Source organism: Neopsephotus bourkii, unplaced genomic scaffold (assembly GCF_033783945.1).
Source record: "Neopsephotus bourkii isolate Nb327-2 ecotype Australia unplaced genomic scaffold, CSIRO-AGI_Nbou_v1 NB_1663, whole genome shotgun sequence".
In the NCBI taxonomy this organism is placed as follows: Eukaryota; Metazoa; Chordata; class Aves; order Psittaciformes; family Psittacidae; genus Neopsephotus; species Neopsephotus bourkii.
This window is the reverse complement of record NW_026902137.1, coordinates 3,672,927-3,694,142: the sequence shown is the minus strand read 5'-3', so window position 1 is coordinate 3,694,142 and position 21,216 is coordinate 3,672,927. Positions and strand designations below refer to the sequence as shown.

At 41.7% G+C, this 21,216-nt stretch overlaps 2 long non-coding RNA genes across 2 annotated transcripts in view; both read right to left on the bottom strand.

Annotated features, from left to right (window-relative positions):
* Window positions 1-253: 253 nt before the first annotated feature.
* On the bottom strand, window positions 254-2,822 carry LOC133224096 (uncharacterized). The gene is made up of 3 exons (XR_009728765.1): window positions 1,685-2,822; window positions 999-1,181; window positions 254-837 (listed from the first exon to the last, which is right to left on the bottom strand). It is a non-coding gene; the product is annotated as an uncharacterized LOC133224096 (long non-coding RNA).
* Window positions 2,823-2,867: 45 nt separating this feature from the next.
* LOC133224235 (uncharacterized) overlaps window positions 2,868-21,216 on the bottom strand; it is a 105,674-nt gene continuing 87,325 nt past the window's right edge. The window contains exon 4 of the long non-coding RNA XR_009728798.1: window positions 2,868-3,099. This is a non-coding gene — a long non-coding RNA (uncharacterized LOC133224235). The remainder of the gene's footprint in view (window positions 3,100-21,216) is intronic.

Sequence of the window (21,216 nt, the reverse complement as noted above, 5' to 3'; positions counted from 1 at the left end):
TGCAGTACTCTCAGGTAGAAGGGTGAGTTTGTTAGTGGTTATCTTGTCACACAATAAAATTGTTAAAATGTGGTGCTTTTTTCTTTGACACAGAAGTTTTTACCATCATTTACAAGAACAGAGGCAATGCACCAGGACAGGTCGTGACGCTCCAGTGCCCCATGGCATCCCCACGGCATCCCCACAGCTACTGGCAACAGGACTCTGTGGACTTGGGCTATCACATGGACACACCTTCTACTCCCCAGCACGGACTGTCTCCATTCCAGAACACTGAGCCACATCTCAGCCCCTGGAATAAGTCTCCTTAGGACACTGCCAGGAGGAGGTGCGGTAGTGCAGGGCTGAGCATCTCTGCCCACTCTATGCCCTATTTGCCCTTCTCTTGTGCGAATAGTACAGTTTGCTAAAAAGCACATCAGAGTAATGCTGGGTGGCTGTAATTTGGTGCAGGGACCCCAGCATTTGTGGTATACAGTGTACAGACACAGCTTGACTAGGTAAATGACACAGTAAAACAGGCTAAATCAACAGTGAGGGAGAGGATGAGAGAATGATATTGACTGTAATGTTTACAAACACTCATCACCTTCCAACTCACTGATGAATTGGTAATTTTTCTACAGGAATAAAAGATCCCTCTTGCTTTAAAGACAGCTATTTGATGAGGCACAAGGGAGACAATTAAACATTTCATTTACTTTGACCAGCTCTGTCATTACAGCTCTTTGTTTTCCCCATCCCTTTCTTTTACTCTGACCTTTAGGATGTGGTACTTGGTGGGTTGGTTTTATTTTCATTTTCTTTTATTTTTGGCCAGGTCAGCTCAAACGGATCCTGTTTCCCAAAGATAACATGAATGCGGAATATTAATGCAGACTTTGCCTATTGTGTCCCTTTGCCTCCCTTCCCCCCATTTCCCCCCGCGCCACATGCCCCCCCCCCGCCTGCAAGCTCATTTGCACAAAAGCACACCGAGTCCCCACTCAGCAGCCCACCTTGAACAAAACACTCCAGGACTCTTGAACCAGCAGAAGTGCTAATCAAGCAGGGCCCTGTGCTGTGTGCTTCTGCAGTGGTTGCCTGGCATAGAAATGGGCTGTCTGGCCGCAGCTATGAGGTAACGTCTGGCTTTTTTGCCAAGCTGCAGAACGAGTCAGACACTCCCTGGAACAACATTTCTTCAGGAAAAAAAAAAAAAGAAAAAAGAAAAAAAGAAAAAAAAAGTTAGGCAAGAAATGATCTTCCAGAAACTTCCCTGCATCTTTCGGGGGGTTGGGGGGCTGGTGGTGTCCCCCCCCTCCGGGGTTTTTAAGTTATATAACCAATTACTTAGAATGCAATGGGCTTCATCAGCTGATTCAGGGCAATACTCTTATGAAATGCATTTCTCACTCTTACAAGGTGAGCTGGGAATTTGGGAAGGGGCAAGAACACACACACACACGATAATTACACTCACAGACGTACCCCGCTCTTTTCCCTGCAACGCTGTCTAGATCTGTCAGCTATTTTTGGATGCAAGCTGAAATAGAGCACTATGCGTTCAAGCAAGGCAGAGCTAACCTGCATCTGCAGCAGCTTTTTTGCAGCGCCACCAATTAATCTAATTAACCAGTCAGAGGAATTCTGTGTTCCACTGCAGCAGCAGCCCTTCTCTTTCCCTTACACATTCCTTATTTACCGAGGCTGGATGGTATTCTTGATTCAGCATATTCTGCTTTTTACATCACTGACAACTTGGTTTTTTTTCCCCTGAAGGACAGAAAATGCACAGTTCATTTTTGCTGCAGTGACGGTTGAGAAATAAACTGAACTGAGGAGACATGGCTGTTCCTTTGGAGTTTCAAGCTGTGGCTAACAAACCCTCTTGTATTAAGTACTTGTATATATGTATCAGTCAAAAATGTAGACTTGATCCTAGGTGATACCCTTCAAAGAGTTAATTCCTGAGAAGCAGCAGCTTTGAAAAGGTGCAAGAAGGAATGTCTTGTCCTCAGGGTAGGACCAGCCAATGGAGCCGGGAGCCGGTGATGTAATGCTCCAGACCTGGCGCATCATTGGTCCCACAGATATTAGACTTGATATGATTTTGGAGAGTTTGGTGAGAGGAGTTTTTGCAGAAGAGCCTGTAAATTTCCCTGCACCAAGGACACTGCACTTCAGTTCTCTCATGTTCTTCAGCCAGGGCATGTCTAGCTGGTAGAAGTTTGCTCTAATGATAATGCTTCTATCTTGCATCTTGGTTCAGCTATTCTGTATCCTGCTATCTAGGAGGCATTTATTCCTCTGAAGTCAGACTGTGCTGGAATTACTTCTCCAGCCTGGCCATGAAACTGAAATGAATTTTTAATAAAAAGCAGTTGTTTTTTTCTCTGACTCACCTCTGAACTCTTAATTGTTTCAGGCACCGACTTCCAATCCCCCAGCTTCTATTACCTTCCCAGGTTTTCATCTGCCCAGTCTTATTTCTGTAGCTGATTACTTCACAAGGAGATGGCTGATGATGTCTTAAATGAACCTCTCCAGTCCGGGCTTGCTCTGGAGGAATCTGCTTAAACCACCCTAACATCATTCAGCTCAGGAACACGGCACCTTTTGCCTGCCAAGGTCTCATGCTGCAGGACTTGCAGGAATGAAGCTGCAGTCCCTGGCCACTCCAGTGCACTAAGTAGTTTGTTTGAAGTTTAGCCGGGATTCAGTCACCGAACCCTATGAGATTCTCATCCCCTTCTCTCATCACCCAAGTAAAATAAAGAGTCTCAGAAAAACTACAGGGATGATTAAAGTCTTTGTGAAACCAGGGAAGAGGAACCAGGAATTGCAGATGTTTACAGACTGTCTTCTACAGCTCCCCTCATGGCATTGGCCATGAGGTCAAGGCAGCATCACGGGAAGCCCAATCCAGCCCACAGATCTCTGGAGGCTCTGAGCAGTGCAGTTTCCTGTACTTCCCCTGGGCACCCTGAAGAGCTCTGCCAGTTGCCAGAGGCCAAATATCACAAAAGTGCTGTGGAGAGTAGAGCTGTTCCAAGGTACAAACGAGTTTGCGCTCCTGAGGTTTGCTTCTTTCCCAAAGAAGAACAAGCACATGAAATCCTAAAATTCCTGGAAAACTATGGGTAAATATAATTTTTTGTTCAGCTTTTTATTTCAAGAAAACCAAAATGTATGTTTGGATACAAACTTTTTAAAAAACTTATTAATTATATAAAGAAAGTGAAAAGTGAAAGAATTCATTTCAGAAATGGAACTTTTCCTATCACCTTCTATTTTTGTCTGAAATAAAATCAAACTTTCAGTGAAACTGGGTCAGGTTAGTGGCATGTTTGAACAGTGATAAACACCTTCTGAGGCCAAACAACCTCCATTCCTGTTGAAACAGAGAGGCTGAACAAACTTTGCAAGGTCCTCTCCTTGTGCTGTGCAGCCTAAGTTACTTCTACAACTGGATTATCCCTGGCACACTACTGTCTTCTTTGTCTGTGTAACACAGTCTTAAAAACCTTTCAGAGAATGAGATCTAAAGCTAACCTAGGGTGTCTGTTCCACTACCTAACCCTCCTAATAAGCAGAAAGCTTTTCCTAATATCCAATCTAAATCTCTTTTTTTGCTGCAAATTAAGCTGATTTCTTCTTAAGCTGATGTCCTACCTCCAGTGGAGAAAGGAAATAACTAACCACCACCTTTAAATCAACCTCATAGTACTTGGCTATTATCATGCCCTTTCTTAATCTTTTTTTCCCCAGATGAAACCAATCCAGTTATTTCAATCTTCTCACTCACAGTATCTGAATTTCAGATAGTTCCTGTTGTTCCTTCCATGGGATTTTGACTCATTTTTAAAGTTTCCAGAACTGGACCTAGTATGTTGTGCTCCTGACTGATGTACTGCTGCATCCCTTCATGCTGCTCATCAACATAGGCAAGGAGAGCATTGGTTTGTTCACTGAACATGGGATGAAAGCTGGGGAGGGGGTTGTCACCTAGGCAGGTCTCCTGCTTTGTGACATTTTGTTGAAGCAGTGTCCGTGTTTGAGACACCACACAAACTAAAACCAGTCACAGGCTGTAACTCCTCAGCTTTCCAGAGGAGGAACGATGCACAGTGTACCCTGAAAGAAGGATTTCTGTTAACTGTACCCAGTGTTTCCAGAGCTCAGCGCTTAGCTGCACGTTCCGTCTGCTACCAACCAGCTATTCATTTTTACTGATTTTCCAGTATGGTGAAGGCAGAATACCTCTTAAAGTTGATCAGGTTGTTGTTATTATATGCTAAAGAAGGGAGGATGAGATTAAACATATGGGAAGTGAAGACCACAGCTGAACACCATGCCAGTGCAGTGCACGCTGTGTTGGTATGGAGCGCTACCAGTTTCATTCTCTTGAATGCATGGGATGCAGCCCAGCCCCTGTCCTCCTGGTCATCCTGCTCAGTTGAAACATGTTTATCATGTGTATTGTATCGAGCTGGTAGGAATTTGTTGCCACCAGAGAACAGTGACTGCCAATTTCTTTCTTTGCTCAATTGAGCAAAATGAGGTTTTGTTTGCTACCTTGATGGAAACAGTGCAACATTTCACTACTACCTAAGCAGAAGTATTAAGATGAAGCTACTGTATGATCATACAAGACTGAGTCTAAAAAGCCCCCCAAAAGCCCCACTGTGTAATTTGCTTTAACACTGTGTTTATGGGCTTTGACAATGAAGCTTGTCACGTTAGAATATAATGACAATGAAATCCATATTCTGTGATTCTGTAGTTATTTTCCCAAGCACCAGCAAGAACACCTTTTCTCTTCCAGACATTTCTGGCTCGTAAAGAGACATTTTGTATCGGCCTTGGAAAACTACTGTTTCAACAAATCGGGGGCTGTGCTGAAGCCCCTGCCCGCCCTGCACACACTTTACATGGCAAGTTCAGGAGTGGCTGTGCAGGGTGTTCACTGTGTGGTGCATAGAAATGCATCTCAGTCGTGACTCCAGCTTTTCAGCACTGCTGCATAACAGTGACAGCAGTGTTTAGGGGGGATTCTGCTGCTTTGCTGCTGAGGGTCTTCCCCCTCCTTCAGGCAGTTTGAGAAAGAGCCTTTGGTCTAGCAAGTACCTTCTGCAGCACAGGATTTCATATAAGCCAGGCAACAAACCATGGGAATATACATGAATATAGGAGATAAAGGTGAACTGGTCAATTTGAAAATATGACTATCTCCAAATACCCTTCTGATGTGACAAGGGAAGTCCAGTGGACAATGCAAAATGCACTGTCAAGTGCTTGTTCTTCTGCAGTGTATTTGTAAAGCCACGCAAAGTAACCATGCAGGAATGTCAGCCTGCTCAGGCAGGTCCCATCAGTCACCCATGGCAGGCACTCCTGTGGGAGGACACCCAACTGGAGATGCTGAGATGTTTTACTGCCACCATGCTTCTTTACAAATTGAGAGGAGAAAAATTCCACTCCACAGGACATAGAGTGTCAGTTTAAGTGTTAATTATATTTTCATATCAGAACATAAACTCCAGTTTGTAAGAACATGGGTGTCCTTAAAATACGTCGTAATAAAGAATTGAAAACAGCTAGTGTTCTTGAATTAATTTTCACACTTACAACTTTAAAGAATAGTTCCCTTTTTCTATCTCATTTTTTCAGCTTTATAGGGCTTTGTGCTTGCCTTGTCATTTCATCAACAATATGTCAGTCTGTAATTTGCAGTGTTTCTTTCAATTAAAACCAAAATGCCCCAAAATAATGACAACAACGACAACACAAGCAAAGTCTCAACAATGCATTAAGCTCTGTGGGCATGGTAATTTGAAAGAATACGTATAACTTATTTTATCACCAATAGAGAAAACAGCAAAGTTTCAAACTATAATTGTGAAGATGGTATCCTTCTGTTGCTATTAATGGCTGCTGTCTGTGGCGTATACATTACATTACTTCTAATTTTCACAGCTCATTCGCATCATAAATGAACACGAAGAATCCTGTGGAAGATACTGTAGGTACCACATTTATCATAATATCTGAGGGCTTTCTTTGGGATCACAGAAATTGGACCTTACATATATACACATGATTTACTTCATTTATTGGATTGCAAAATTTTAAATCTTCCCAAGGTCATTACGCTAATGGGAAGCACAAGGTTAAAAGATGCTGACTACAGACTATGCAGAACCTTTCTGATACCTTTTAAGCACTCATTTCTAATTCCTAAAGCTACTGACTTCTTGTTTTTAAGCTGCTCCAAACTCCTGCAAATCCCAGGAGCCTGGAGCAGTCTTCCAAACCTCTAGCAGTACATTTACTTTCTTCTGAGTTAACTACTAGACCTAATTAAACAACACTGTCTCATCTGAGTGGATGATATCCTTACAGTCTGCATACAAATTAAAATCCCAGTTCTGTTAACATTCAGGTCAGTTAATTGGAATAAACCTCTTTAAAACCGAAAAGAGCGAAGTGATTTCAAAGTCAGTCAGACTCCTAACTCATTTTTAAGGATGTCGTTTGTAATATTCTCTATTGGCTTTCTTTAAACAGTAAAAAAAAAAAAAAAAAAAGAAAAAAAAAGAAAGACCTCACAGTTCTCAGATCAGCTTAATTCAATGAAAGAAAAATAGGGAATTTTACATGAGGAGCTGCTAAAGAGCTTCAGTTTCCAAAGGGCAGGCATGCAGTTCTGCGTGTTGAAAATTGCACAGACAGTTGCCAAAACAGCATGTGCAAATTAGACATCATTCACATAATGAACTTGTTAGAAGACTAATTCAAGATTTGCATGTGGAAATCCGAATGTGGAGCTACATTATTCCTTGTGAATGCAGATGTATCTATTAGCCTGTCTATTTTAGCAGATGTTATTTTGGAAACAAGATCCCAAGTCCTCACAGTACAGAAATTAATAACTAGAGATTGTAATTTCATGGAGAGCTTCTCTCTTACATAGGACATGATACAAGACAGTCTGAAATATTGAGATTTCATCTGACCCTTGTAACAGATTTTCTGTGTGAGCTCAGGGAAATTACATTACTTTTACCTACTTTTGTTTACCTATCAGTGAAATGGCTTTAATACTCCTTATCGGCCATCACATGTGCACAGACTCAGTGCTTATAATTCTCTCTAAGCTCTGCAGATGATCACATGTTTTGGAAGAGGGTTTAAACTTGAATTGTTTAACCCAACCATTTTCTTATTGCAAATGCTAATCATCTGGCAATAATTTTCTAGTGTTAAAGAGGGAAGGAAAAGAATGAGAAGGAAACAGACTCAGATCCAGGTATGCTGGCAAACTCTGAGGTAGGCTGGGCCTTCGTAATTGGAGTTGAAACTTTGGTGAATAAGTAGGCTTTAGATGAGGAAGAATGCAGAAAGCAGAAGCTGTGCTTTCATTCACCAAGCAAGAAAACGCTGCATTTGGTTTGGTGTGGTTGGGATCGTACCCCTCCCACTAATCCCTTAAAATGGTGAGTTTCAAAATGTGCATGCTATGGGTGCTTGGGTTTGGGCTTGGCTGCAATGATGACAGATGCAAGGCTTTGCTTAGCATTCAGTCTGCGTATTGCTAAAATGCATACACCTTGCTGCCCAGGTTTTAGGCCCTGTAGTCACTGTTTTGAAAGTGTAACACTATTTTGAGCTTTATCTACATTTTATTTTCATCGAAAATAATTGCTGTGAGTTAGGGACTGCCTAATGCCCTGCTGCTATCTCCAAATCTCTAGTAGTATGCTGGCATCCAGTAGTGAACCTAAAAGCTGCACAGATTTTCAAGTTGTAGCATGTTAATCTCATTCAGTATGTATAACTATCTCTCTAAGTGAAAAGACGAATGCACCAGGTTTTATATGTACTATTTCTATGATTGCATTTGAAGTCCAGTAAATGGAAAGCAAAAAAAAAAAAAAAAACCACCACAAAACCAGAATAAAATTGATGCAAGTATTTACTTTGAATTCAGTAACCAGGTACAGTTTGGCCCGCCCCAGTGTGCTCTTTCCATAAAAACTGAAGGTGAACATTATTCGCATCACCTTGTAGGGAAAGAAATCTGCTTTCAGGAAGACTGGAGTATAAGGCTAGTGAAATCCTGACTTTGTCTAAGATATTAGCAAACCTTTCATTAGCTTCATTAAGAAAAACATATCACTGCTGGATATAGCCTGTTATACTGACACAGGAGATGCAAAGCAAGATGCTAAGACTAACTCAACTCTAATTGAAAATTGACACAGATCTTAATTTCTGGCTGGGCAGTCAGCAAGAAAAGCAAGAGGAAATGTGTTTTACAGTAAAATCCAAAGGATGTACTTTGTGTCTATCACTATATTATTACTCCTTGTACCTGTTCAATAGGCCCTTCCTATGATTTCTGTTCTCTCCCATTCTCAGAAGCTGTCTCCTGAAGGATATGCAAAAAAGTATAGTCTAACCCTTCCTAAGAGAAGTGTCACAGTCTCTTGCACAAGTAATCTGGCACAATGCAGCTCTCAGTAATAACTCCATAGTATGTGAATCCTATTTTGTGGCATACCCTGAGATGTTTTTATCTGTCGCACTGACTTCTGATTCTCAAATCCAGCCAGGGAGGAAACCTTCCCAAGGAATCTTATATAAGCAGTAAAAGAAAAATGCTGTAACATGGATTCAGAATGGTTGCTACACATCACACATTCATGTGGTTCTGCTTACTCTGCTCCTGCTCTTGCTTTCAGAGGGCTGGCAATACCCAGGGGTGTGGTTTGCGTGTGAGATTAGACAGGTTGAGAGGCAGGCTTTTATCATTGCTCCTGCAGCGCTCATGGGGTTTTTTTTTTATGTGTTCCTACTTGTAATTTTATCACTTAGTTATTATTTCACAGTGGTTTTTATTGCACTTTTTACTACAGGAGTCTTGTGGGTATTGGCGTTAGCAATTGGTGAGCAAGCTTCTGTCACTGTGAAAACCAAGTACTGAGGTGGCCAGAGGAAGCTGCCATTCTCCATCTGTGAAGTCTGTATATTGTGATGAAACCTCAGAAGATGCCTGGTGTCATTTACTCAAAAGCCAGCCATCTGCAGTATTGTTTCATGCACATCCTGAAGAGGTTTCTAAGACTGTGCAGCCCAGGCAGAAGGCAAGTGCTTGAAAGAGCTTACAGGCAGGTTGGTTTTATTATCCAAACTGGGTCACTCATTCCTAATTATTCATAACCTCTATCTGCAGCGTATTCCACAGCATGATGAATACTCTCAAATGGGAAAGTTCCTGGACATCAAACTTCTGCTGTTTTCTCTCACAAGGAATCCCTAAGCAGCATCCCCCTTGGGCATATAAGAACTGCTGCTCTTCTGCTGGGCCTCAGGGCAAGTCAGCATTGTGTATGTGCTCCCTTCCTGAACTCCAGCCAGCCTCAAGAATAACATTCGTGGACTCCTTGTGTAGCTTCTGGTAATGAGGGCTCCCTCATTACCAAGTCTAATCATCAGAGTGTGATTGTAAAGGACACAACCTTAACATACAGGCTTTCATGACCCTTTTTTTTACCCAGTTTATCTGGATGCTTCACCAAGTTGGAATTGGCAGCATGCAGCTAACATCCGCACTGAGCACTTTCCTTCAGTCCCACACTAGCAGTCAGTTGAAATCAGTTTGATGAGCCAGGGGGTCAGCAGGAGAGAAACACAGCATACTAGTGTGTAAGCTTCTTAGATAAAATGTCCCAGTGAACTGGGATGACAAGAAGAATTGGAGTGAGACCCTGCAGTTAGGGGAGGGGAATTAATGGACATTTGCTGGTTTTATTTTAAGGAAATCAATGGACTTGCTGGAGACTGGGTGATGGAACACACAGCTGGTGGAATGGACAGGCAAAGATCACTATTTTCCTTTTAAGCAAATCAATGTGTTAATTGGGACTCTGGTGGGATTCTGAAGCTGCTAATGGAGGTGGGGGCCAGTGGAGGATCATTAGTCTTTATTGTAAGCAGTACCGTTGGTTAATTGGGGTGTGATTGTGTTGTTGAAAGAGAGAACAGGCAAAGAATGAGAAGCGATTTTTAAAAGCTGTCACTTTAAATTTTCCCTAATGAAATGAATTTATTAAGAAAGCTAGGGGAAGATATAATTTGTTACTCCTTCAGGACTGAACTTGGGGAGATCCTGATTTTGATGAGACCATTCTCTTTTATAAGGCAAGTTTTTTCAGCTTTCCATCCAAGTGTAGAGGAGAATAAAATCATCCTTGGAAAGTCACTATTTATCAGAGCCTTATGAAGTTGGTGGCAATGTTTCATCAGGTCAGATGAGATCAGGTCAGCTCCAGACACCCATATGAACATAGACACCGTTCCATGCTTCATTTCAACTTGGAATTTGTTATGGTTGCCTGGGTGAAGATGCAGTTTCATACAGATATTAGGTTGTGCCTCAGAGCTGATTTTCTGCCTAATTCACAGTTACCCTGTTATCCCACACTGTGAAGACCTCCAGGCTAGATTGTGCAGTAAAATCTAGATTTGGCAGAAAACTGGAACATTATATGTAGGCCTTCTTTGCATGTGCAAGAGAGTTGCTTGCACACAATATGGACCAAAAGAGCTAGGCTCAAAACACTGAGGAGACTTTGATATTATTAATTATAATTTCATGTCAACTTCTCTGGAGTCTTCCTTTGCAAACAGACATCCAGTGCTGCTTGAATTTATTTGCCTGACTTCTAAAAACCCAGCCCACAAGTTTAGGAGAGAGCAAATTGCTGCTCGTAATTTCACCCCCAGCATATCTGACTGTGAGAAGCTGGAAGCCTGGCTCTGTTCAGACGGCGAGTCAGGGAAGTGAACAGCACAAAGGCCGAGCGGGTTCATTTCAGCCCTCAGTCTGCCCTCAAGTTACCAGCAGCTACAAGTGGGAAAAACCTGGTCTGGTTTATTCTCACTGAAAGAGGGAACATTTCCCTTGGAGAGCAGGTGGAGACAGGGTGGCTGTTTCTGTGGATGCACTCAAGGGTTTCTCATGAAAGGGAAGGAGTTATTTGCAAAACTGTATTGAAAAATGTATTGGAAAATTGTGGAAAAACACAATTTAGGGTAGAGTCAAAGGGAAATTACACAAACACACACACCCCAGCTTAAACCAAACTGAACGGATCATTTAGGATGATTAAAATATGTCACTTAGTTTGAAGTCGAAGGTATCATTTCACTTACAAGCATTTACAAACTGAACCCAGGTACATCTCTGAAAGGTGCACTGTTTCATGTAAAAATGTTGAAAGGGAACATTTTGACTTGCTTAAATTTTAAGAATGAAACAACTTGTTAAGTCAAACATGAATTCACAAAATGTTTCCGTTGACCCAAATCTGTTTTCTTCAGAGCATGATGTTTTATCAAAACATATTTCCCAGTGCTAGGAATAAATCCCAGAACTGTTCTTATCACCACACAGAATTCAGCCCAAGTTTTAATTAAGCCACCTCTCCCATCCCTGCTCAGAGCATCCTTCTTTTAATTGCAGGTCAGAGGGATGTTACTGCACAATCAACACCGAGCCTCTCATGGATTCACAAGTTTCAGACCAGCTCTTTTTTTCCCACTGAAGCATGTAGTATCCACGTTTACCATAATGTGATTCCCTAATCATCTTGTTGAATGTTGAAAGGAAAGCCGGCAGACTTTCTGGTGTTGCTAAAAGCCCTCAGGCCAGGCTGGCAGATAACAGCCCTCTTATTTATTTGTCTAAATAAGCATATAGCATGATGGATAAGCTGTCAAGGAAAAATCAAATCAGTGGGGACATAGCTTCAAGGGAATTACTCACTATCTCTCTGCCAGTTCTGCTACACTTGTCTTAGAAAATATAAAAATTAACATAGTTGGTGGTGAGTGCCAGAAATTACATTTCAAGAATAACAGTGATATTTTCTACAGAGCATTTCAGCTGGAAGGGTCAAGAACTCTAGCATACGATAACCACAAACATCATTTCAGAGAGGTATTTAGCCCAGAAGTGAAAGCAGAGTATGTATGTGAAACTGCAAATGACTCCATGTAGGTGACTGACAGGAGGTGAAAGCATTTTAATTGTTCCAGATTTTCAGCTCTTTCTATCTATTTATTTGTGTGTGTTTGAGAAGAAAGGACGGGGGTTCCTGAGAACCTGAAAGCTTTTAGCAAACTTGTAAAACCAGACACGGTAGGAAATGAACTTGATCCAAGAAAGAAAAGCTACTTTTAGAAATACAGCTCCATGTCTGGCCACAGAGTAATTAAGGTTCTTAAAGCTTTCCTGTCCACATGAGTGGCTGGCACAAAAATAATAATAACTATACAGTAATAACAGCAGTGACTTGTCACTGAAGGGAACAGGTAACAGTAAACAACTTCAGTAGAAGGCTGAAAGCAAAGGAGTGGTGGGAGCAAGTGGTACTGTAAGGGGTGGTAAGTGGGTGTCCCTTGGAGTCGGTGCATGTTGGAGGTGATACAAGGGAGGAGAACAGAGGCTTCTATACAAAACAATGCCGAACATCCTGCCTTAGAGTTCAATTCATAAAAAGAATATAACTGAGTCATATTCTTTCCACTATTCAGTGTGTGTGTGACATAAGATGCAAATTCCATGTGTGATTCATAGAGTAAAATGTCAGTTTTTGAAAAGCCTCCATAAGTCTAAGAGCTGGTTCAGGTCAGAATTCAGCCATTGCAGGGAAAATGGCTTTTCTCCTCTATCCTGTCTTTCAGTACACAAAGGCAGAACCTGGGGACCTGGCAGAGACAAGGGTCACCACCTCCTGCAGTTTGTTTAGCACTTTCTGTTCTTTCTAGCATGAAAGGAAGAAACTTGTCATTACAGAACCGGATCTCAAAACTCATCCCATTCAACTGGAGTTTTCCATGAACACTGATGGGCATTGGACCAAGCCACAGAGGACAAAAAAGGGTTCAAACATGAGCAAAACTCAACAAACTGCAGAACATCTTTTCCCAGACATCTGCCAAATTTCGGATACCTCCATTTAGTGATTACGTGTGCTCTGACTCGCTTACAGTAGAAAACACAGAGAAACTGCAAGTTCAACTAAGGTGGCATCTTCTGAAGACACAAAATGTGAGACCGAAAGTCCCTCAATATAAACTATTTCTGAACTGACACCTCAAACTGACTTGCACTACAGTTACACTGCTGCCTATTTTCACTGAAGTGAAAACCCCAGTGATGCCTATGGTCCCTGGACAGAGCATTTTGTCTGGTATTTTCATCAGTGTGTCCAGTTGAGCAATCCCCCACACCACCATGCAATGTGATGATTTAATATTTCATGTGCTACCTTTGTTTGAGGTGGTGTAGTCCTGGATGAACACCCCTTTGTTTTGAAAACCATGACAGATCTCTAATTTTTTAATTGCACTGGGAAAAAGAAAGCAAAGCAAATTTCTCAGTGAAGTAAATTTCAGGTTATTTCTAATTCTGAAGCTAATCAGAAAACACTCCTTTTGCTCAAGAAAATGGAAATATTTTTTCTTATAGCCATGTTTTTCATTCAAATATTAGACTTCAAACGCATGCACACATATATGTGTTTGTTAATTTGAACATGTATTGTGTCTTCCCCTCTTCTCTATAAGCCAAACTTGGCATGATATTCTGCAACAGCCCTACCGTGCTGGCATGGGGAAGTAGTTTATCAAAATAAGCAATAAACAGCTACAAATTATGGTAAAAGGAAATGATGAAGTCACACAAATGCCACTGCTTTGGCAGTTCTGCTCTCCAAAGATACTTTTTAGGAAAGCCACTGATAAGGCCATGTACATTCATTCAAGTGTAGGAGCTAATGTAGAACGGAGACGTTCAAAAACCCACACTGCACGCAAGCATTCACAGTTCCCAGCCTTGGGCTCATGTTTTGCTGCATGTTTGAACATCTCACTGAATGTTCAGAGGCTGCAGGGGTAGGCTCCTAAGTCATCAAGGCCATCTGCTGCTGTGAGTACAAAAAGGTACATTCAAGAAGCAGGGAGGGCAGTGCCGTGAGGCTGTTCTCCTCAGAAAGCTCCAGTTCATCTGGCTGGAATCACCAAGCAAACCTTCAGGGGTCAGTTTACCTCAGTCTTTGCAAAGGAAACTCTTTCAGGTTCAGTTCATGGACTGCATTTGTAAAGGGCACCCTGTGGAGCTCACATAGCCTGGAGAAGCTGATCCAGTGCATTACTTCTCTCTCCTTTTGTTTTTGGTCTTACAGCCCTTGCTTGGTTATGATTCACCCTCACAGGAGGAAATGAAAGTGCAATAACTGTTGACTTTTCAGCCAGGGAGACATACAGTTTATGAAGCAAAGCCTCCAACAGGAACAGAAGCGGGCTGAACTATAAACCGACCAGATGGAATAAACAAAGGAACAAAATTATCAGCAGCTAAGAGCAACTTTGAGATCCAGCTCATTGTTTGGCCATTGTAGGGTTACAAGCCAAAGAAGTGTTTGAGACCAAGGAGATGGACTGCAATAACAGCACATCTAGGAAAATACCCCTATGGTAAAAATTACATTTCAGTTTGTGTGTGGCCATAAGGAAGAAACCTCATCTGAAAAAGTGAAAAAGGAACTAAACTTACAAAAGGGAGGTACATTGACATCTATGAAAAACCAGTAGAATGCCAAAAGGGAATATGGCAAACTTTGAACGGGTATGGGGCTTTCACCAGTGCCCTGAAATATTTGCATGTCTCTGCACAGGCTGGTTTTGTTCTACAGGCATCAAACGGTGAATAAAGAATCAAACATTTCTTACTGGGTATTTCCACTTTTGCAAACTTTCACCAACTTCTGACAGAATTGTTAACAATGTCTGCTCAGGTGTAAAGGCTACCACGGCACTGTTACTGTATTGAGGTGCCGAGGAACAAGAAAGCTGGAAGGCCAGCTTTCTTCACATGAGGGTTACCAATTCTAAATAAGCCCAATGGAGATGAAAGCTGCCTTCTGCGTAATGGCTCTTTGGCATCAAGTCTACCTACCCCAAATGCAGTAAGCAAGGCACTTGCTAGACAGCAAGCTATAGGGAGTCTGAGCAGACAGAAAAACCACAAGATGAATCAAACAAAATCACCTGCTGAGTTGGAACCAGCAGCCTCTACAGCTCTAAAACCTATGGCCTCTGAGTGTTAAGGAAAGAATAACTTCTTGGTTGCCATCAATAGGTATCTTATTTTTTTAAGAAGCAATGTAGCGTGGCTATCAAGCTGAAAACTGCCCCACAGACCTGCTGGAAATATCCTATATATGTTTAAATGCACCTAAAGCGAGGAGTGACAAGTCCACACCTAATTATGTCCAATTTTGACACTGGCATCCAAGTGATAACTGCCTTGTGGGGCTGACTGAATTAGGAAATGTTGCCTGCCCACACTCCTGAATTGCCCAAAGCATCACAGCAATGAGAGGCACTTGCTCTTATGCTTTATAAGCACAACCTTATGCTTTATTGCATGTAACCCAGTAATGGCTAGAGGCTCCAAATATGTCCCATCTCTAGAGACTACTGGTGTTACTACAATGTGCCTGTCTCAAATCTCCAGTGTAGGCATGCACAAAAAGGAGTACCTGCTCTTGTAGCTCTTAGGTCTGTGTATAAACCAATTCATTCATCTCTCCCACAGAATTTAGGGGATGTTACAATTCCTAATATGCCCTCATGGCACCAGAGTGAAGTATGAAAGCATTGTTTGCCCTGGTTCAGAGAAACAGAACTGAAAGGCAAGAGGATAAAGCACCTGCTGAGAGCCATGTGGGAAGTCCCTGGCAGACTGAAGAACTGAATTCCCTTCTCCCAGCTCCTCCTCTGCTGTCTGACTTCTGCCCTGCTTCCTCATGCAGAGGGAAATGGTGCCAAAACCCCCCTGCAAATTCCTGACAGAGAGTGAGCTCAGGGAGCCAGTGTTTGGTTGGCTGCCCCTATAAGTGAATAGGGCTAAACCCCCCAATCTCTGCTAAGGCAACAGGACCACACAGCCTGACTTAGGTCTGCTGCTTGCTATTACAACTTGGAGAAGTGAAATATACATCTTTGCCTGTAGCATCTGATTTAGAGAAGAAGAGGGTCATTAAAATCATGACTGCAGTAGATCAGCCGTGAGCACAGCAAGAGATATTGGACATGAAAGCAAGTCAACAGTGGTCTACCCAGGTGGCTCCCATGATAATGATGGGCTGTGGAGTCCTCTGCAGCTTCAGACAATGCCAGAGGCAAATTTTGGTCTGGATAGCAAAGGAGAAGAGAAGGATGAGATCTGTAATACCGTTAGGATTTGGATTCTGGGGATGTGCCTCTAGCAGAAGGCTTGTAAGTGATAGAGCAGAAAGTTAGCAATTTAGGTGGGTTGAAAATACACTGGGACCCTTACATTTTCTGAGCATTCCTCCCATGTTCCACTGTTTCCTCTCCTTAAACATCATTTCATTCCCTGCTCAGTGGGAGATACCACTCAGCTGTGTCCAGGACTCAGGAGTTGCACAAGAAGCTGTTAAGTCCCATGAATAACAGCCTTACACCATCATCTTGCGGGTAGTTTTCTTTGTTTTATATTCAGAATAAAAAGGATAGTGGAAAAACCTTGTGGCTGTAAATCTACAAACAAGTCAGAGAAGGGATCTCTCTCTCCAGTTTGTATTTTGGAAAGTGCTCTCAGTAGAATTACTACGTTAATTGTAGCTATTTGAGAAAACCTGTGTAAATTCTATGAAGAAATATAGAATTAGTAATGGAAAAAAATAAAAATAAAAAATAAAGGAACTCTTTCAGGTCTGACTTGGCCTAAAATTTAGCCTTTGTAATAGTAACGTTCAACAAAACTTTTATTTCTGTGACATTTTGTTGTAAATTCCAATGGGGAGGAGAGAGAAAAATTTGAACAAATATTCTCTGTAGTCTTTGCTTTGTGAGAAAAGACATGAAGCCTGAGAATCTTGCAGTGAGAGTGATTTAAAGCCAGCCTGAGTGAACACTGTCAGGAATTTCTGGTCATCTCAGCACATGCTGCTACCATGCTCTCTTCATTGCCTTGCTAGCAAACGGCTTAAAAGGCACTAATCACTGCTGACCCAGTAGAGCACAAAAGCCTAGAGCAAAGATTCCTCAGAGGTGGGTTCAGAGAGTTAATTGCTGTAGTCTGGGCACACTTGCCTGAACTCTGGTCATCTGAGGGCCTGGTTCTTGGGTGCGCTCCAGGTGGCCAAGAGCCAGGGTTCAAGCAGACCCTTGCCGAAGTCTGTATGAGTTCCACCTTGTCTGGGTGCCTATTTGAGGGTCACCAGCTCTTTTCTAGGAAGGGAATGGAAGTGCTACTCAGCAAATAACTGGGTATAGTTAACAGATGGGAGAAAACTGTCCTCCAAAAAATCAGCTCAAAACCCCAAGAAGTTCATCTTAAGCAGCAACAGCCCTTTCCCATTGTGGGACCTGTGACAGAATGTTGGTAAAAATGCATAAATGTGACTCTATGGTAGAAAAAGAAAAATTCTAAGTAATTCTGCTGAGCACACAGCAACACGTGCACATAAGACTCATGCTGTGGGCCCTAATATGGATATTATGCCACTTTTCACTATAGCTTCCTTAGCTGGGCTACCTTTCCTGTTGCTCTCTGTTGGAGCAGTAGTAAGAAGTGGTGAGGTGCATATGACATGAGGAAGCTATAAATCTTGGAAGATAGTCAGGCTGATTGATGCAATGAAATGGGAACATGAAACTACAGCTCCCACCATGTAGTGCACGTAGCATGCTTCGGTTTGGGAGACAAATGTTTTCTATAGTCCTTGCAGTCCTTGCAAAATATTTCAGTTAATCCAAATACCATTTTTCTTTCAAAAAGAAAAGAAAAAAGGAAACAAGGAGATTTTTTTATTATTAAATCCCAGATTGGACATTATTCTTACAGTCCGAAATCACAAGCAGGTCCATTAGGAAATCAATGCTGCTATTGAAGATACAATGCAGTACAACATTGTTTTACAGTGAACAGGAATTTTGCTTTTATGGAACTTGTGGTTGTCTCCTACTAAATCAAACCAAGAATCTCATGGCAACAATTCAGGTAAGGCAAATGGATGATATTTTCACATAAAAAACATCCCTGCAGTTAAGTGCCCCAAAGGGCAACATCTTTACAAGTGTTCCCAAGAAATATATGGCCAAGGTATTCATTAGTAGTTTTACTTAACTTGAAGCACCATTTTTAAAGTATTTCCTAACATTTATCTGGCAGCAGCTGCAGCAAGGAGCTCTGATATGCACCAGTGTCTCCACTGTGCTAAGCACAGTCCTGTCCCAGTGAAGGCACAGCACAGGCCCCAGACTGGCATTCAGTGTAGTCTGCGGTTGGACCATCCAAAACATGTTTGAACCTCGTAAGACAACATTTCAAGGACACTTTTAGGCAGATTTTTAATCACAACAGGGAAAAAGAACCCAAAGTATTTGAATTATTTATCCTCAACAGTGTATTTTTAGAGAGAGGAGGTTAAAATAAACTTTATCAGTTGGAAGCCTTAGCCTGATTGGAAACCTCGCCATATATTTGGAGTCCTGTTTAATAAGCCATCCAGACAGAGGGAGCATTCTTCTGTAAAGCCCGTTTGGCACAGAAGTCTGCAGCAAGAGCTGAGCAGGCAAATCCCACGGCAGGGGAGAGACAGCACTTTTTGACCCAAACAATGTCTAGACAGCCTGAAAACAGATAAATTAACAGGCAAGCAGCAGAGGCATCACACAGCAGCAAAGCAGTGGATATTTGTCACCTCAGTGATGGGTTAAATGAAGATTCAAGGCCCAGTATAGTCTTTATGAAACACAATGTACTCCAGCTGTCTCTCTCCCTCCTCCTGAGCTATTTACTGTGTTAACAGCTCCATGCAGAAAGTTCACATTCACCGACATAGTACACGTTTCCCATCTTTTACAGACTGCCCTAATGAGGCAGCAAGCTCAGAACAAATTAGTGACAGAATTCCCCCATCCCCTTGCTCCCAGTGTAGGAACAAACATCCTTTCCTCCTTGCATACCCTGCAGAATCTGAACTCAGAGCAGAATGCTGTGATTCATGGCAAATGAGAGGGGGGTTGTTCAGTCTAATGGTGTAACAATATTTTTCAATGCGATTCCTGCTCGAGGATGTGTTTGCTTTACAGCCTGGCTCTCCTGTTTGAGAAAACACATGTTTTGCTATATATAGTAGGGCTTGAAAAATAACTTCCGTTCCTAAACCAAGCACAAATAGTTTCAGATGACACTTTGGGTAGAGAAGATATGTGATTTCAGTCACTGTGTTTACTGAAAATTATGCGCACACAAATTACCTTAATGAGATGCAAACCTTGTCGTTTGCGTTTAGTGCACCAGGAACAAAATTCTGGTAGCAGCAATGAAGGTACATTTAACATACAGAAAATAAATAATTTGTTACATCAATGCTGTCAAAATGAAGCAAGCCAAACTGTGATTAAAGCAGCTCTCATTAAACCAGAGCCTGACTTCCAGAGCTGTTGTGAAAACAGCAAAAGAGCAATTTTCCTAAGTACATTTCAAGTGATTGAGTAAAGATTGAACTTATGGTAGACTATGTTATAGAATACTACTTAAAGTGTTTGAATTATGATACTTCATAACACAGAAGTCTTCACACAGTACAATTTTAATCCGTTTTTGTTGCTGAGCTTGAAAGCATATTAAAGATTGTGAGACTTTCTGTCTGTGAGACTCAGCCCCACCGTTCTCAAATATGACAGCAAGGAAGTTTTGTCTGTGTGAGATTCCCTGTGTATGTAGAGGGATGGAAGTGAGAGAGGCAGAACTTCTTATATCATGCAAGATGCATGTCTTGGCTCCTGCCAAGCAATATTCTGTGCATCTTCAGTATGGCAGAAGTTGTAAACATGTTGTATAATCACATAACTGGGCTGTGACCCATTTGTTAGCAGCATAGAAAGAATACATCAAAGTCACAGATAGTCTCTGAAGACAGGCCTCGACAGATACCCATCTGGTAATAACCTCAGACTGTGAAGTATGGATGATTTATAAAGGTGTTAAGGAACTCTCCTTTGTGTATATATAAAAATCCCTGCTTAAACTCTGTACTGATTAGCTATGAAGAACGAGGAAAAAAAAAAAAAGGGAAAAAAATGCATTGTTTTAGAAGCAGTAGAGAATTGAGTGATGCACAAGAGGAGAGGTTGTAGCTATATTAGAGCCACATGTAGTGCTGGGTAGCCCTGAAGCTCTGCTGTCCAATAAGCATATGCAAGACCAAAGCATAGCAGTCCCAAATGGCAACTAACTGTCAGCCACCCTCTTGAATTTAAATGCAGCAGTCATCACAAGTGCCAAGACAGACAGTGACAGGCTACACTAGCAAGTCTAGATACCCTATTCCTGGGGTACAGTCCACCTCTGCAGACCTTCTGCTTTGATTTGATGAAGAGTTGCTATTCATTACTCAACTGGGGCTCTGTTTGACACCAAAGGAGGTCAGGGTTGTATTCACTCGTGCCCCGTGAGCCAGGCAGAGTCTGAAGCAAGAGCATCACTTTCAAAATGTGGTATTCACATACAGAATGTGGTTTTAACAGGAAAAAAAAAAGACCCATTTCATTGTGTAGTATCCCACTTTTGTGCAAGATGCATACAAACACAGAAATGTAGTCCCTTTAGTTATCTTAATAACTTGGACAAGCATGATTACTGAATGCTGAGTGCATGCAGATATCCTTTCCTGTCATGACTCCAAACCCATGGCATGGGTTTTCTTCATGGCACTATATTCTGTTTACATTTATTGCTTTGTTGGGACCCTTTCCTTTCCCCAGACTCTTTCGGATTTGGGGAGGATGCATCATTGTTGTTAGGTATCTTCTGTAGTCAAGACTTGTAAGTTCTTACTCTACTGTTATACTGCTCCACTGGAAGGTTTATAAGTCATGCTACTTGTCAAAGTTATGAGGATGCTGAATCATTTTTATTAGACATCGAAGTCTCTTCCCCCACCCCCTTTCATTTCTTTAGCTGAAAGGTTCATTAGATTGCAAAATGGCAGCTCTGTGCTCAGACAGGGCTGTGGGCAAATCAGGTTCTTTCCTTTGTGAAATCTGATTGATTTATATCACATTTAAAACAAGTAGTAAATGTTCAAGTTCTAAAAAGTTATTTAACAAGTGTCTGAGTGGAATGAA